Source organism: Oryctolagus cuniculus, chromosome 13 (assembly GCF_051225735.1).
Source record: "Oryctolagus cuniculus isolate XC-2025 breed Fujian yellow rabbit chromosome 13, ASM5122573v1, whole genome shotgun sequence".
Lineage (NCBI taxonomy): Eukaryota > Metazoa > Chordata > Mammalia > Lagomorpha > Leporidae > Oryctolagus > Oryctolagus cuniculus.
The window spans coordinates 88,858,347-88,874,629 of NC_142879.1; positions in this window are offsets into that span (position 1 = coordinate 88,858,347).

Sequence of the window (16,283 nt, forward strand, 5' to 3'; positions counted from 1 at the left end):
TACAAAATTTGGGAAGGAAGAAGGCAAAACCAACTCAGACCCAGAAATCCTTTAGGAAATTGCCGCTCAAGAAACCAAAACTCGGCTGAGGCACCCAAAACCATGACAGAAAGCCAGAATTGGAGCAAGCCAACAGCTGTGCCCTGATTGAAAAAGACCATGCCTTCCGTGTCTTGTACTCCATATTCCAGCCTCAAATCAAAGCTCACATCAGAAAATTCATTACAAACCATGATAAAGAAGAAAAATGTGAAAAGAGCTAAAGAAATGCAAGAGTCCTTTTTGATAGTGGGCTTGATTTAGTCACAAGGAAACAGGCTGTTTCCGCATTCATCCATCCCTCCCAGCTGACTGGCTTTGGAAAACTCATTCAATTCACCTGAAAATCGCTGACAAACTGATTTGGGCAATTAATTATCGTTCCCCTCTGCAAAAGGGTTCCATTTCTTTTTCCAAAACACAAAAACTCATGTTGGTCGTGCTGCCTCTAGAATTCTAAGCATGACACGCTCATTGGTTTTGTTTTATTTTTTTTTATTTCATAATGGATCTGCTGTCTAAACTCGTGTTTGTATTGCGTCAGAATACAAAATTTGGGAAGGAAGAAGGCAAAACCAACTGAGACCCAGAAATCCTTTAGGAAATTGCTGCTCAAGAAACCAAAACTCGGCTGAGGCACCCAAAACCATGACCGAAAGCCTGAATTGGAGCAAGCCAACAGCTGTGCCCTGTTTGAAAAAGACCATTCCTTCCGTGTCTTGAACTCCATATTCCAGCCTCAAAATCAAAGCTCACATCAGAAAAGTCATTACAAACCATGATAAAGAAGAAAAATGTGAAAAGAGCCAAAGAAATGGAAGAGTCCTTTTTGATAGTGGCCTTGATTTAGTCACAAGGAAACAGGCTGTTTCCGGATTCATCCACCCCTCCCAGCTGACTGGCTTTGGAAAACTCATTCAATTCACCTGAAAATCGCTGGCAAACTGATTTGGGGAATTAATTATCGTTCCCCTCTGCAAAAGGGTTCCATTTCTTTTTCCAAAACACAAAAACTCATGTTGGTCGTGCTGCCTCTAGAATTCTAAGCATGACACACGAATTGGTTTTGTTTTTTTCATTTCATAATGGATCTGCTGTCCAAACTCGTGTGTGTATTGCGTCAGAATACAAAATTTGGGAAGGAAGAAGGCAAAACCAACTCAGACCCAGAAATCCTTTAGGAAATTGCCGCTCAAGAAACCAAAACTCGGCTGAGGCACCCAAAACCATGACAGAAAGCCAGAATCGGAGCAAGCCAACAGCTGTGCCCTGATTGAAAAAGACCAGGCCTTCCGGGTCTTGAACTCCATATTCCAGCCTCAAAATCAAAGTTCACATCAGAAAATTCATTACAAACCATGATAAAGAGGAAAAATGTGAAAAGAGCCAACGAAATGGAAGAGTCCTTGTTGATAGTGGGCTTGATTTAGTCACAAGGAAACAGGCTGTTTCCAGATTCATCCACCCCTCCCAGCTGACTGGCTTTGGAAAACTCATTCAATTCACCTGAAAATCGCTGGCAAACTGATTTGGGGAATTAATTAGCGTTCCCCTCTGTAAAAGGGTTCCATTTCTTTGTCCAAAACACAAAAACTCATATTGGTCGTGCTGCCTCCAGAATTCTAAGCATGACACGCTAATTGGTTTTGTTTTTTTTTTATTTCATAAAGGATCTGCTGTCTAAACTCGTGTGTGTATTGCATCAGAATACAAAATTTGGGAAGGAAGAAGGCAAAACCAACTCAGACCCAGAAATCCTTTAGGAAATTGCCGCTCAAGAAACCAAAACTCGGCTGAGGCACCCAAAACCATGACAGAAAGCCAGAATTGGAGCAAGCCAACAGCTGTGCCCTGATTGAAAAAGACCATTCCTTCCGGGTCTTGAACTCCATATTCCAGCCTCAAAATCAAAGCTCACATCAGACAATTCATTAAAGACCATGATAAAGAAGAAAAATGTGAAAAGAGCCAAAGAAATGCAAGAGTCCTTTTTGAGAGTGGGCTTGATTTCGTCACAAGGAAACAGGCTGTTTCCGCATTCATCCACCCCTCCCAGCTGACTGGCTTTGGAAAACTCATTCAATTCACCTGAAAATCGCTGGCAAACTGATTTGGGGAATTAATTATCGTTCCCCTCTGCAAAAGGGTTCCATTTCTTTTTCCAAAACACAGAAACTCATGTTGGTCGTGCTGCCTCTAGAATTCTAAGCATGACACGCTAATTGGTTTTGTTTTTTTTATTTCATAATGGATCTGCTGTCTAAACTCGTGTTTGTATTGCGTCAGAATACAAAATTTGGGAAGGAAGAAGGCAAAACCAACTCAGACCCAGAAATCCTTTAGGAAATTGCCGCTCAAGAAACCAAAACTCGGCTGAGGCACCCAAAACCATGACAGAAAGCCAGAATTGGAGCAAGCCAACAGCTGTGCCCTGATTGAAAAAGACCATTCCTTCCAGGTCTTGAACTCCATATTCCAGCCTCAAAATCAAAGCTCACATCAGAAACTTCATTACAAACCATGAGAAATAAGAAAATGTGAAAAGAGCCACAGAAATCCAAGAGTCCTTTTTGATAGTGGGCTTGATTTAGTCACAAGGAAACAGGTTGTTTCCGCATTCATTCATCACTCCCAGCTGACTGGCTTTGGAAAACTCATTCAATTCACCTGAAAATCGCTGGCAAACTGATTTGGGGAATTCATTATCGTCCCCCTCTGCAAAAGGGTTCCATTTCTTTTTCCAAAACACAGAAATTCATGTTGGTTGTGCTGCCTCTAGAATTCTAAGCATGACACCCTACTTGGTTTTGTTTTTTTTTTTTTATTTCATAATGGATCTGCTGTCTAAACTCGTGTTTGTATTGCGTCAGAATACAAAATTTGGGAAGGAAGAAGGCAAAACCAACTCAGACCCAGAAATCCTTTAGGAAATTGCCGCTCAAGAAACCAAAACTCGGCTGAGGCACCCAAAACCATGACAGAAAGCCAGAATTGGAGCAAGCCAACAGCTGTGCCCTGATTGAAAAAGACCATTCCTTCCGTGTCTTCAACTCCATATTCCAGCCTCAAAATCAAAGCTCACATCAGAAAATTCATTACAAACCATGATAAAGAAGAAAAATGTGAAAAGAGCCAAAGAAATGGAAGAGTCCTTTTTGATAGTGGGCTTGATTTAATCACAAGGAAAAAGGCTGTTTCCGGATTCATCCACCCCTCCCAGCTGACTGGGTTTGGAAAACTCATTCAATTCCCCTGAAAATCGCTGGCAAACTGATTTGGGGAATTAATTATCGTTCCCCTCTGCAAAAGGGTTCCATTTCTTTGTCCAAAATACAAAAACTCATGTTGGTCGTGCTGCCTCTAGAATTCTAAGCATGACACGCTAATTGTTTTTGTTTTTTTTTATTTCATAATGGATCTGCTGTCTAAACTCGTGTTTGTATTGCGACAGAACACAAAATTTGGGAAGGAAGAAGGCAAAACCAACTCAGACCCAGAAATCCTTTAGGAAATTGCCGCTCAAGAAACCAAAACTCAGCTGAGGCACCCAAAACCATGACAGAAAGCCAGAATTGGAGCAAGCCAACAGCTGTGCCCTGACTGAAAAAGACCATTCCTTCCGTGTCTTGAACTCCACATTCCAGCCTCAAAATCAAAGCTCACATCAGAAAATTCATTATAAACCATGACATAGAAGTAAATCTGAAAAGAGCCAAAGAAATGGAAGAGTCCTTTTTGATAGTGGGCTTGATTTAGTCACAAGGAAACAGGCTGTTTCCGGATTCATCCACCCCTCCCAGCTGACTGGCTTTGGAAAACTCATTCAATTCACCTGAAAATCGCTGGCAAACTGATTTGGGGAATTAATTATCGTGCCCCTCTGCAAAAGGGTTCCATTTCTTTTTCCAAAACACAGAAACTCATGTTGGTCGTGCTGCCTCTAGAATTCTAAGCAAGACACGCTAAATGGATTTGTTTTTTTATTTCATAATGGATCTGCTGTCTAAACTCGTGTTTGTATTGTGTCAGAATACAAAATTTGGGAAGGAAGAAGGCAAAACCAACTCAGACCCAGAAATCCTTTAGGAAATTGCCGCTCAAGAAACCAAAACTCGGCTGAGGCACCCAAAACCATGACAGAAAGCCAGAATCAGAGCAAGCCAACAGCTGTGCCCTGATTGAAAAAGACCATTCCTTCCGGGTCTTGAACTCCATATTCCAGCCTCAAAATCAAAGCTCACATCAGACAATTCATTACAAACCATGATAAAGAAGAAAAATGTGAAAAGAGCCAAAGAAATGCAAGAGTCCTTTTTGATAGTGGGCTTGATTTAGTCACAAGGAAACAGGCTGTTTCCGGATTCATCCCCCCCTCCCAGCTGACTGGCTTTGGAAAACTCATTCAATTCACCTGAAAATCGCTGGCAAACTGATTTGGGGAATTCATTATCGTTCCCCTCTGCAAAAGGGTTCCATTTCTTTGTCCAAAACACAAAAACTCATGTTGGTCGTGTTGCCTCTAGAAATCTAAGCAAGACACGCTAATTGTTTCTTTTTTTTTTTCATTTCATAATGGATCTGCTGTCTAAAGTCGTGATTGTATTGCGTCAGAATAGAAAATTTGGGAAGGAAGAAGGCAAAACCAACTCAGACCCAGAAATCCTTTAGGAAATTGCCGCTCAAGAAACCAAAACTCGGCTGAGGCACCCAAAACCATGACAGAAAGCCAGAATTGGAGCAAGCCAACAGCTGTGCCCTGATTGAAAAAGACCATTCCTTCCGGGTCTTGAACTCCATATTCCAGCCTCAAAATCAAAGCTCACATCAGACAATTCATTACAAACCATGAGAAAGAAGAAAAATGTGAAAAGAGCCAAAGAAATGGAAGAGTCCTTTTTGATAGTGGGCTTGATTTAGTCACAAGGAAACAGGCTGTTTCCGCATTCATCCACCCCTCCCAGCTGACTGGCTTTGGAAAACTCAGTCAATTCACCTGAAAATCGCTGGCAAACTGATTTTGGGAATTCATTATCGTTCCCCTCTGCCAAAGTGTTCCATTTCTTTGTCCAAAACACAAAAACTCATGTTGGTCGTGCTGCCTCTAGAATTCTAAGCATGACACGCTAATTGTTTTTTTTTTTTATTTCATAATGGATCTGCTGTCTAAACTCGTGTTTGTATTGCAACAGAATACAAAATTTGGGAAGGAAGACGGCAAAACCAACTCAGACCCAGAAATCCTTTAGGAAATTGCCGCTCAGGAAACCAAAAGTCGGCTGAGGCACCCAAAACCATGACAGAAAGCCTGAATTGGAGCAAGCCAACAGCTGTGCCCTGATTGAAAAAGACCATTCCTTCCGTGTCTTGTACTCCATATTCCAGCCTCAAAATCAAAGCTCACATGAGACAATTCATTACAAACCATGATAAAGAAGAAAAATGTGAAAAGAGCTAAAGAAATGGAAGAGTCCTTTTTGATAGTGGGCTTGATTTAGTCACAAGGAAACAGGCTGTTTCCGCATTCATCCATCCCTCCCAGCTGACTGGCTTTCGAAAACTCATTCAATTCACCTGAAAATCGCTGGCAAACTGATTTGGGGAATTAATTATCGTTCCCCTCTGCAAAAGGTTTCCATTTCTTTGTCCAAAACACAAAAACTCATGTTGGTCGTGCTGCCTCTAGAATTCTAAGCATGACATGCTAATTGGTTTTGTTTTTTTTATTTCATAATGGATCTGCTGTCTAAACTCGTGTTTGTATTGCGTCAGAATACAAAATTTGGGAAGGAAGAAGGCAAAACCAACTCAGACCCAGAAATCCTTTAGGAAATTGCCGCTCAAGAAACCAAAACTCGGCTGAGGCACCCAAAACCATGACAGAAAGCCAGAATCGGAGCAAGCCAACAGCTGTGCCCTGATTGAAAAAGACCATGCCTTCCGTGTCTTAAACTCCATATTCCAGCCTCAAAATCAAAGCTCACATGAGACAATTCATTACAAACCATGATAAAGAAGAAAAATGTGAAAAGAGCTAAAGAAATGGAAGAGTCCTTTTTGATAGTGGGCTTGATTTAGTCACAAGGAAACAGGCTGTTTCCGGATTCATCCACCCCTCCCAGCTGACTGGCTTTGGAAAACTCATTCAATTCACCTGAAAATCGCTGGCAAACTGATTTTGGGAATTCATTATCGTTCCCCTCTGCAAAAGGGTTCCATTTCTTTTTCCAAAACACAAAAACTCATGTTGGTCGTGCTGCCTCTAGAATTCTAAGCATGACACGCTAATTGGTTTTGTTTTTTTATTTCATAATGGATCTGCTGTGTAAACTCGTGTTTGTATTGCGTCAGAATACAAAATTTGGGAAGGAAGAAGGCAAAACCAACTCAGACCCAGAAATCCTTTAGGAAATTGCCACTCAAGAAACCAAAACTCGGCTGAGGCACCCAAAACCATGACAGAAAGCCAGAATCAGAGCAAGCCAACAGCTGTGCCCTGATTGAAAAAGACCATTCCTTCCGGGTCTTGAACTCCATATTCCAGCCTCAAAATCAAAGCTCACATCAGACAATTCATTACAAACCATGATAAAGAAGAAAAATGTGAAAAGAGCCAAAGAAATGCAAGAGTCCTTTTTGATAGTGGGCTTGATTTAGTCCCAAGGAAACAGGCTGTTTCCGGATTCATCCCCCCCTCCCAGCTGACTGGCTTTGGAAAACTCATTCAATTCACCTGAAAATCGCTGGCAAACTGATTTGGGGAATTCATTATCGTTCCCCTCTGCAAAAGGGTTCCATTTCTTTGTCCAAAACACAAAAACTCATGTTGGTCGTGTTGCCTCTAGAAATCTAAGCAAGACACGCTAATTGTTTCTTTTTTTTTTCATTTCATAATGGATCTGCTGTCTAAAGTCGTGATTGTATTGCGTCAGAATACAAAATTTGGGAAGGAAGAAGGCAAAACCAACTCAGACCCAGAAATCCTTTAGGAAATTGCCGCTCAAGAAACCAAAACTCGGCTGAGGCACCCAAAACCATGACAGAAAGCCAGAATTGGAGCAAGCCAACAGCTGTGCCCTGATTGAAAAAGACCATTCCTTCCGTGTCTTGAACTCCATATTCCAGCCTCAAAATCAAAGCTCACATCAGACAATTCATTACAAACCATGAGAAAGAAGAAAAATGTGAAAAGAGCCAAAGAAATGGAAGAGTCCTTTTTGATAGTGGGCTTGATTTAGTCACAAGGAAACAGGCTGTTTCCGCATTCATCCACCCCTCCCAGCTGACTGGCTTTGGAAAACTCAGTCAATTCACCTGAAAATCGCTGGCAAACTGATTTTGGGAATTCATTATCGTTCCCCTCTGCCAAAGTGTTCCATTTCTTTGTCCAAAACACAAAAACTCATGTTGGTCGTGCTGCCTCTAGAATTCTAAGCATGACACGCTAATTGTTTTTTTTTTTTTATTTCATAATGGATCTGCTGTCTAAACTCGTGTTTGTATTGCGACAGAATACAAAATTTGGGAAGGAAGACGGCAAAACCAACTCAGACCCAGAAATCCTTTAGGAAATTGCCGCTCAGGAAACCAAAAGTCGGCTGAGGCACCCAAAACCATGACAGAAAGCCTGAATTGGAGCAAGCCAACAGCTGTGCCCTGATTGAAAAAGACCATTCCTTCCGTGTCTTGTACTCCATATTCCAGCCTCAAAATCAAAGCTCACATGAGACAATTCATTACAAACCATGATAAAGAAGAAAAATGTGAAAAGAGCTAAAGAAATGGAAGAGTCCTTTTTGATAGTGGGCTTGATTTAGTCACAAGGAAACAGGCTGTTTCCGCATTCATCCATCCCTCCCAGCTGACTGGCTTTCGAAAACTCATTCAATTCACCTGAAAATCGCTGGCAAACTGCTTTGGGCAATTAATTATCGTTCCCCTCTGCAAAAGGGTTCCATTTCTTTGTCCAAAACACAAAAACTCATGTTGGTCGTGCTGCCTCTAGAATTCTAAGCATGACATGCTAATTGGTTTTGTTTTTTTATTTCATAATGGATCTGCTGTCTAAACTCGTGTTTGTATTGCGTCAGAATACAAAATTTGGGAAGGAAGAAGGCAAAACCAACTCAGACCCAGAAATCATTTAGGAAATTGCCGCTCAAGAAACCAAAACTCGGCTGAGGCACCCAAAACCATGACAGAAAGCCAGAATCGGAGCAAGCCAACAGCTGTGCCCTGATTGAAAAAGACCATGCCTTCCGGGTCTTAAACTCCATATTCCAGCCTCAAAATCAAAGCTCACATGAGACAATTCATTACAAACCATGATAAAGAAGAAAAATGTGAAAAGAGCTAAAGAAATGGAAGAGTCCTTTTTGATAGTGGGCTTGATTTAGTCACAAGGAAACAGGCTGTTTCCGGATTCATCCACCCCTCCCAGCTGACTGGCTTTGGAAAACTCATTCAATTCACCTGAAAATCGCTGGCAAACTGATTTGGGGAATTCATTATCGTTCCCCTCTGCAAAAGGGTTCCATTTCTTTTTCCAAAACACAAAAACTCATGTTGGTCGTGCTGCCTCTAGAATTCTAAGCATGACACGCTAATTGGTTTTGTTTTTTTATTTCATAATGGATCTGCTGTGTAAACTCGTGTTTGTATTGCGTCAGAATACAAAATTTGGGAAGGAAGAAGGCAAAACCAACTCAGACCCAGAAATCCTTTAGGAAATTGCCACTCAAGAAACCAAAACTCGGCTGAGGCACCCAAAACCATGACAGAAAGCCAGAATCAGAGCAAGCCAACAGCTGTGCCCTGATTGAAAAAGACCATTCCTTCCGGGTCTTGAACTCCATATTCCAGCCTCAAAATCAAAGCTCACATCAGACAATTCATTACAAACCATGATAAAGAAGAAAAATGTGAAAAGAGCCAAAGAAATGCAAGAGTCCTTTTTGATAGTGGGCTTGATTTAGTCACAAGGAAACAGGCTGTTTCCGGATTCATCCCCCCCTCCCAGCTGACTGGCTTTGGAAAACTCATTCAATTCACCTGAAAATCGCTGGCAAACTGATTTGGGGAATTCATTATCGTTCCCCTCTGCAAAAGGGTTCCATTTCTTTGTCCAAAACACAAAAACTCATGTTGGTCGTGTTGCCTCTAGAAATCTAAGCAAGACACGCTAATTGTTTCTTTTTTTTTTTCATTTCATAATGGATCTGCTGTCTAAAGTCGTGATTGTATTGCGTCAGAATACAAAATTTGGGAAGGAAGAAGGCAAAACCAACTCAGACCCAGAAATCCTTTAGGAAATTGCCGCTCAAGAAACCAAAACTCGGCTGAGGCACCCAAAACCATGACAGAAAGCCAGAATTGGAGCAAGCCAACAGCTGTGCCCTGATTGAAAAAGACCATTCCTTCCGTGTCTTGAACTCCATATTCCAGCCTCAAAATCAAAGCTCACATCAGACAATTCATTACAAACCATGAGAAAGAAGAAAAATGTGAAAAGAGCCAAAGAAATGGAAGAGTCCTTTTTGATAGTGGGCTTGATTTAGTCACAAGGAAACAGGCTGTTTCCGCATTCATCCACCCCTCCCAGCTGACTGGCTTTGGAAAACTCAGTCAATTCACCTGAAAATCGCTGGCAAACTGATTTTGGGAATTCATTATCGTTCCCCTCTGCCAAAGTGTTCCATTTCTTTGTCCAAAACACAAAAACTCATGTTGGTCGTGCTGCCTCTAGAATTCTAAGCATGACACGCTAATTGTTTTTTTTTTTTTTATTTCATAATGGATCTGCTGTCTAAACTCGTGTTTGTATTGCGACAGAATACAAAATTTGGGAAGGAAGACGGCAAAACCAACTCAGACCCAGAAATCCTTTAGGAAATTGCCGCTCAGGAAACCAAAAGTCGGCTGAGGCACCCAAAACCATGACAGAAAGCCTGAATTGGAGCAAGCCAACAGCTGTGCCCTGATTGAAAAAGACCATTCCTTCCGTGTCTTGTACTCCATATTCCAGCCTCAAAATAAAAGCTCACATGAGACAATTCATTACAAACCATGATAAAGAAGAAAAATGTGAAAAGAGCTAAAGAAATGGAAGAGTCCTTTTTGATAGTGGGCTTGATTTAGTCACAAGGAAACAGGCTGTTTCCGCATTCATCCATCCCTCCCAGCTGACTGGCTTTCGAAAACTCATTCAATTCACCTGAAAATCGCTGGCAAACTGCTTTGGGCAATTAATTATCGTTCCCCTCTGCAAAAGGTTTCCATTTCTTTTTCCAAAACACAAAAACTCATGTTGGTCGTGCTGCCTCTAGAATTCTAAGCATGACATGCTAATTGGTTTTGTTTTTTTATTTCATAATGGATCTGCTGTCTAAACTCGTGTTTGTATTGCGTCAGAATACAAAATTTGGGAAGGAAGAAGGCAAAACCAACTCAGACCCAGAAATCATTTAGGAAATTGCCGCTCAAGAAACCAAAACTCGGCTGAGGCACCCAAAACCTTGACAGAAAGCCAGAATCGGAGCAAGCCAACAGCTGTGCCCTGATTGAAAAAGACCATGCCTTCCGTGTCTTAAACTCCATATTCCAGCCTCAAAATCAAAGCTCACATGAGACAATTCATTACAAACCATGATAAAGAAGAAAAATGTGAAAAGAGCTAAAGAAATGGAAGAGTCCTTTTTGATAGTGGGCTTGATTTAGTCACAAGGAAACAGGCTGTTTCCGGATTCATCCACCCCTCCCAGCTGACTGGCTTTGGAAAACTCATTCAATTCACCTGAAAATCGCTGGCAAACTCATTTGGGGAATTCATTATCGTTCCCCTCTGCAAAAGGGTTCCATTTCTTTTTCCAAAACACAAAAACTCATGTTGGTCGTACTGCCTCTAGAATTCTAAGCATGACACGCTAATTGGATTTGTTTTTTTATTTCATAATGGATCTGCTGTGTAAACTCGTGTTTGTATTGCGTCAGAATACAAAATTTGGGAAGGAAGAAGGCAAAACCAACTCAGACCCAGAAATCCTTTAGGAAATTGCCGCTCAAGAAACCAAAACTCGGCTGAGGCACCCAAAACCATGACAGAAAGCCAGAATGGGAGCAAGCCAACAGCTGTGCCCTGATTGAAAAAGACCATTCCTTCCGTGTCTTGAACTCCATATTCCAGCCTCAAAATCAAAGCTCACATCAGAAAAGTCATTACAAACCATGATAAAGAAGAGAAATGTGAAAAGAGCCAAAGAAATGGAAGAGTCCTTTTTGATAGTGGGCTTGATTTAGTCACAAGGAAACAGGCTGTTTCCGCATTCATCCACCCCTCCCAGCTGACTGGCTTTGGAAAACTCATTCAATTCACCTGAAAATCGCTGGCAAACTGATTTGGGGAATTAATTATCGTTCCCCTCTGCAAAAGGGTTCCATTTCTTATTCCAAAACACAGAAACTCATGTTGGTCGTGCTGCCTCTAGAATTCTAAGCATGACACGCTAATTGGTTTTGTTTTTTTATTTCATAATGGATCTGCTGTCTAAACTCGTGTTTGTATTGCGTCAGAATACAAAATTTGGGAAGGAAGAAGGCAAAACCAACTCAGACCCAGAAATCCTTTAGGAAATTGCCACGCAAGAAACCAAAACTCAGCTGAGGCACCCAAAACCATGACAGAAAGCCAGAATTGGAGCAAGCCAACAGCTGTGCCCTGATTGAAAAAGACCATTCCTTCCGGGTCTTGAACTCCATATTCCAGCCTCAAAATCAAAGCTCACATCAGAAAATTCATTACAAACCATGATAAAGAAGAATAATGTGAAAAGACCAAAGAAATGGAAGAGTCCTTTTTGATAGTGGGCTTGATTTAGTCACAAGGAAACAGGCTGTTTCCGGATTCATCCACCCCTCCCAGCTGACTGGCTTTGGAAAACTCATTCAATTCACCTGAAAATCGCTGGCAAACTAATTTGGGGAATTCATTATCGTTCCCCTCTGCAAAAGGGTTCCATTTCTTTTTCCAAAACCCAAAAACTCATGTTGGTCGTGCTGCCTCTAGAATTCTAAACATGACACGCTAATTGTTTTTTTTTTTTTATTTCATAATGGATCTGCTGTCTAAACTCTTGTTTGTATTGTGTCAGAATACAAAATTTGGGAAGGAAGAAGGCAAAACCAACTCAGACCCAGAAATCCTTTAGGAAATTGCCGCTCAAGAAACCAAAACTCGGCTGAGGCACCCAAAACCATGACAGAAAGCCAGAATTGGAGCAAGCCAACAGCTGTGCCCTGATTGAAAAAGACCATGCCTTCCGTGTCTTGTACTCCATATTCCAGCCTCAAATCAAAGCTCACATCAGAAAATTCATTACAAACCATGATAAAGAAGAAAAATGTGAAAAGAGCTAAAGAAATGCAAGAGTCCTTTTTGATAGTGGGCTTGATTTAGTCACAAGGAAACAGGCTGTTTCCGCATTCATCCATCCCTCCCAGCTGACTGGCTTTGGAAAACTCATTCAATTCACCTGAAAATCGCTGACAAACTGATTTGGGCAATTAATTATCGTTCCCCTCTGCAAAAGGGTTCCATTTCTTTTTCCAAAACACAAAAACTCATGTTGGTCGTGCTGCCTCTAGAATTCTAAGCATGACACACTCATTGGTTTTGTTTTATTTTTTTTTTATTTCATAATGGATCTGCTGTCTAAACTCGTGTTTGTATTGCGTCAGAATACAAAATTTGGGAAGGAAGAAGGCAAAACCAACTGAGACCCAGAAATCCTTTAGGAAATTGCTGCTCAAGAAACCAAAACTCGGCTGAGGCACCCAAAACCATGACCGAAAGCCTGAATTGGAGCAAGCCAACAGCTGTGCCCTGTTTGAAAAAGACCATTCCTTCCGTGTCTTGAACTCCATATTCCAGCCTCAAAATCAAAGCTCACATCAGAAAAGTCATTACAAACCATGATAAAGAAGAAAAATGTGAAAAGAGCCAAAGAAATGGAAGAGTCCTTTTTGATAGTGGGCTGGATTTAGTCACAAGGAAACAGGCTGTTTCCGCATTCATCCACCCCTCCCAGCTGACTGGCTTTGGAAAACTCATTCAATTCACCTGAAAATCGCTGGCAAACTGATTTGGCGAATTAATTATCGTTCCCCTTTGCAAAAGGGTTCCATTTCTTATTCCAAAACACAGAAACTCATGTTGGTCGTGCTGCCTCTAGAATTCTAAGCATGACACGCTAATTGGTTTTGTTTTTTTATTTCATAATGGATCTGCTGTCTAAACTCGTGTTTGTATTGCGTCAGAATACAAAATTTGGGAAGGAAGAAGGCAAAACCAACTCAGACCCAGAAATCCTTTAGGAAATTGCCACGCAAGAAACCAAAACTCAGCTGAGGCACCCAAAACCATGACAGAAAGCCAGAATTGGAGCAAGCCAACAGCTGTGCCCTGATTGAAAAAGACCATTCCTTCCGGGTCTTGAACTCCATATTCCAGCCTCAAAATCAAAGCTCACATCAGAAAATTCATTACAAACCATGATAAAGAAGAATAATGTGAGAAGAGCCAAAGAAATGGAAGAGTCCTTTTTGATAGTGGGCTTGATTTCGTCACAAGGAAACAGGCTGTTTCCGCATTCATCCATCCCTCCCAGCTGACTGGCTTTGGAAAACTCATTCAATTCACCTGAAAATCGCTGGCAAACTGATTTGGGGAATTAATTATCGTTCCCCTCTGCAAAAGGGTTCCATTTCTTTGTCCAAAACACAAAAACTCATGTTGGTCGTGCTGCCTCTAGAATTCTAAGCATGACACGCTCATTGGTTTTGTTTTATTTTTTTTTTATTTCATAATGGATCTGCTGTCTAAACTCGTGTTTGTATTGCGTCAGAATACAAAATTTGGGAAGGAAGAAGGCAAAACCAACTCAGACCCAGAAATCCTTTAGGAAATTGCTGCTCAAGAAACCAAAACTCGGCTGAGGCACCCAAAACCATGACCGAAAGCCTGAATTGGAGCAAGCCAACAGCTGTGCCCTGTTTGAAAAAGACCATTCCTTCCGTGTCTTGAACTCCATATTCCAGCCTCAAAATCAAAGCTCACATCAGAAAATTCATTACAAACCATGATAAAGAAGAAAACTGTGAAAAGAGCCAAAGAAATGGAAGAGTCCTTTTTGACAGTGGGCTTGATTTAGTCACAAGGAAACAGGCTGTTTCCGCATTCATCCATCCCTCCCAGCTGACTGGCTTTGGAAAACTCATTCAATTCACCTGAAAATCGCTGGCAAACTGATTTGGCGAATTAATTATCGTCCGCCTCTGCAAAAGGGTTCCATTTCTTTTTCCAAAACACAGAAACTCATGTTGGTCGTGCTGCCTCTAAAATTCTAAGCTTGACACGCTAATTGGTTTTGTTTTTTTATTTCATAATGGATCTGCTGTCTAAACTCGTGTTTGTATTGCGTCAGAATGCAAAATTTGTGAAGGAAGAAGGCAAAACCAACTCAGACCCAGAAATCATTTAGGAAATTGCCGCTCAAGAAACCAAAACTCAGCTGAGGCACCCAAAACCTTGACAGAAAGCCTGAAGTTGAGTAAGCCCACAGCTGTGCCCTGATTGAAAAAGACCATTCCTTCCGGGTCTTGAACTCCATATTCCAGCCTCAAAATCAAAGCTCACATCAGAAAATTCATTACAAACCATGATAAAGAAGAAAAATGTGAAAAGAGCCAAAGAAATGCAAGAGTCCTTTTTGATAGTGGGCTTGATTTAGTCCCAAGGAAACAGGCTGTTTCCGGATTCATCCACCCCTCCCAGCTGCCTGGCTTTGGAAAACTCATTCAATTCACCTGAAAATCGCTGGCAAACTGATTTGGGGAATTAATTATTGTTCCCCTCTGCAAAAGGGTTCCATTTCTTTTTCCAAAACACAAAAACTCATGTTGGTCGTGTTGCCTCTAGAAATCTAAGCAAGACACGCTAATTGTTTCTTTTTTTTTTCATTTCATAATGGATCTGCTGTCTAAAGTCGTGATTGTATTGCGTCAGAATACAAAATTTGGGAAGGAAGAAGGCAAAACCAACTCAGACCCAGAAATCCTTTAGGAAATTGCCGCTCAAGAAACCAAAACTCGGCTGAGGCACCCAAAACCATGACAGAAAGCCAGAATTGGAGCAAGCCAACAGCTGTGCCCTGATTGAAAAAGACCATTCCTTCCGTGTCTTGAACTCCATATTCCAGCCTCAAAATCAAAGCTCACATCAGACAATTCATTACAAACCATGAGAAAGAAGAAAAATGTGAAAAGAGCCAAAGAAATGGAAGAGTCCTTTTTGATAGTGGGCTTGATTTAGTCACAAGGAAACAGGCTGTTTCCGCATTCATCCACCCCTCCCAGCTGACTGGCTTTGGAAAACTCAGTCAATTCACCTGAAAATCGCTGGCAAACTGATTTTGGGAATTCATTATCGTTCCCCTCTGCCAAAGTGTTCCATTTCTTTGTCCAAAACACAAAAACTCATGTTGGTCGTGCTGCCTCTAGCATTCTAAGCATGACAAACTAATTGTTTTTTTTTTTTTATTTCATAATGGATCTGCTGTCTAAACTCGTGTTTGTATTGCGACAGAATACAAAATTTGGGAAGGAAGACGGCAAAACCAACTCAGACCCAGAAATCCTTTAGGAAATTGCCGCTCAGGAAACCAAAAGTCGGCTGAGGCACCCAAAACCATGACAGAAAGCCTGAATTGGAGCAAGCCAACAGCTGTGCCCTGATTGAAAAAGACCATTCCTTCCGTGTCTTGTACTCCATATTCCAGCCTCAAAATCAAAGCTCACATGAGACAATTCATTACAAACCATGATAAAGAAGAAAAATGTGAAAAGAGCTAAAGAAATGGAAGAGTCCTTTTTGATAGTGGGCTTGATTTAGTCACAAGGAAACAGGCTGTTTCCGCATTCATCCATCCCTCCCAGCTGACTGGCTTTCGAAAACTCATTCAATTCACCTGAAAATCGCTGGCAAACTGCTTTGGGCAATTAATTATCGTTCCCCTCTGCAAAAGGTTTCCATTTCTTTTTCCAAAACACAAAAACTCATGTTGGTCGTGCTGCCTCTAGAATTCTAAGCATGACATGCTAATTGGTTTTGTTTTTTTATTTCATAATGGATCTGCTGTCTAAACTCGTGTTTGTATTGCGTCAGAATACAAAATTTGGGAAGGAAGAAGGCAAAA